This window comes from Lygodium microphyllum, chromosome 17 (genome assembly GCF_053477565.2).
Source record: "Lygodium microphyllum isolate KBCC chromosome 17, Lygodium_microphyllum_v1.1.10, whole genome shotgun sequence".
NCBI classification, from domain to species: domain Eukaryota; kingdom Viridiplantae; phylum Streptophyta; class Polypodiopsida; order Schizaeales; family Lygodiaceae; genus Lygodium; species Lygodium microphyllum.
The window spans coordinates 85693051-85695833 of NC_141151.1; positions in this window are offsets into that span (position 1 = coordinate 85693051).

The following is a 2783-nucleotide window of genomic DNA, read 5'->3' on the forward strand; positions in this document are numbered from 1 at the left end:
GCACAAATCGAATGGGTTCATGACATCCATAGCAAGATTGAGCCAAAGATTCCTTGTCTCTTGGGCAATGCCAGGAAAGGTAGAATCGATGTGGCTCCATGCATGTGAATCCATTGATATTCATTGGACTCCATCTGTGGATCTATTCTAGGCATACCACATTGTCAAGCTTGCCATGCTGGACGTATAAAACATGTGATTTATGTGGGGGATGGAAGGTGAGAAGGATCGAAGCTTGCACTCGAGAGCTATGGCGGGAGAGCAAGAGCAAGAAAGAGAGAGACAAGAAATGGGAACTCCTACAGTCACAATGTGTGACTGGGCCTTCCTTTATTCAAGCTGTCACTAAAATAATAAAGAATAAAGTGACAGTGACGGGCACCCGCCACCTGCAGTATGCAGTGGGCGATGACTGTCAGTGTAGTAATACACGGGTGTCTAGGCCGAGGCACCTTTAGCCCCCAACAACCTCCCCCTTAAAGGCAAATCTACCCTAGTGAGGAGTGAAAAGAAAAAGAAAAACAAAAGAGAGTACATGTACATATGCTCAACAATGAGGAAATACTCATCTCATCCCACGCCCATCAACCTCGTGAGGAAGGCAAAGCACTCTCTAGAGAGGCTTTTCATGAGCAGATCTATAAGATTCTCATCAGTCGAGATCTTGACAAGATCAACAGACTTGTCCTCAACAACCCCACGTATGAAGTGATACCTCACCTCAATGTGTTTCATATTCGCATGGAAGACCAGATTCTTGGCTAACTGAATAGCACTCATAGAATCCGAATGCAGTTTAGGGGTAGCATCAATAAAAAGATCAGCAACCAAATGACCCAACAAAATGGCCTCCTTGCAAGTCTCAGTGGTGGCTGCAACATACTTAGCCTCTATAGTAGAAAGAGCCATGCATTTCTACACCCTAGACATCCAAGAAACAGCACCTCCAGCATAGGTGAATATACATAGCTCGAAGTGGACTTCATACTATCTACACGTCCTACATAATCAGAGTCAGTGTACCCCACGACTCCTGTATTGTGGCTGCCATAGCATATGCACATATTTGGAGTGCGCTTCGGGCACCTCATGATACCCATCACAGCATCCCAATGCTTCTTGCAAGGTGTAGCCATATAGCGTGCCACAACACCAACTCCAAAGCCAATATCTGGACGAGTGGCAATCATGGCATACATAAGACTACCCATTACAGATGCATAGGGAATCTTGGCTATCTCGGTCCTCTGCTCATTTGTCTGCGAACAATCAGCTTGTGATACCTTCACATAAGAAGGCAATGGAAAGCCAATAGGCTTTACATCCTGCATGCAGAAGTGCTCAAGGACTTTTTATGAATGTACTCCCTCTGTGACAAGTAGAGGAGTCTCTAATACCTCTCGCATCTAATGCGCATACCAAGTATGTGAGCGGCTTGTCCTAGATCTTTCATCTCAAAGCTCTTCTTGAGTTGAGCCTTAAGAGCATCTAGCTCATCATGAGCTTTCCTTGCTATCTGCATATCATCCACATAGAGTACCAAAATCAATAAAGGACCATCACAAGATTTCTTCATATAAAGACACATATCCATAGCACTCTTGTTGTAGCCTTGTGATTGCATAAAGGCATCAAACTTATGATACCACTCCCTAGTTGCCTGCTTCAACCCATAAAGACTTTTCTTCAATTTTCACACTAGGTGCTCCTTGCCAGGTTCTACCAAGCCCTTAGGTTGCTCCATATAAATCTCATCATGCAAGTCCCCATGTAAGAAAGCCGTCTTGACATCCATCTGGTATAAACCCGAGTAAAGGTGAGAAACCAAAGCTAAGGCTAGCCGCAGGGGGGTCATCTCAACCACATGAGAAAAGATCTCATCAAATTCCACAGTATGCTCCTACTTAAAACCCTTTGCTACCAGTCTAGCCTTGTATGCCGGTTTGGGGTGTCTAGGGATTGTTGAGATATCGAACTCCACTCGTGATACGCCAGGGTGACCGTTGAGTACTTATGTCACCGACTTGTCAGTTGCAGACGCGGTTGGTACACCGCCGATGAATAATAGCTACATGATAGCTATCCTTATCTACTCTAGTTCGTGGCTCAGTTAGTATGCCACCTTAGTTAGTTGAGTTTGGTTTTGAGACCCATACATAGGGTTCTTCTATTTTCTTTGTACTAGAGTTCTTTTGGCTTACACAACTAAGAAGAGGAAAACTGTTTTCAGCCTCCACCCTTGTGTGTCTTCCCCCATTGTGCAAGCAAGAAAGCTTCAAGCGAGACTCCTTCCTTCTCTCCCACAATCTTGACATGGTATCAGAGCCTTGTTCGTGGTAAGGAGCTCAAGAAAGCAAGCCAAGCTCGCGGTGTTCTGGTAAGAGGAGCAGTGTTGCTTTCATTTTCTGTTTTGGGAGCAGATCTCTGCAGGTAGCACAGCCGGAAAGTGCAGGAGTGCATTGTCTCACGTTGAGACGCCCTTCGCGGTGAAGCAAGAGGGCAATATATGCTGCGGGCAAGGGCTTTAGCCCTTGGCGACCTTGTTTTTTTTATTTGAGGCCATTTCGGGGCCTGTTTTGGAGGCGGAAGTTTTCTCCACGCACTCAGGAAAAGGCCCAGTTTTATGCTGTGCAGCCACTGTTCTACAGGTCGGTGAATAGTTACTGTAAAAATTGCATCGTATGCTTGTGCGCAGAGACATTGGGAGTTACAGAATCATCCCTGTTGCCTGTTGATGCAAAATCGTCACTAGGAAGTCACTGTGTGGTCAAATACCACTTTTG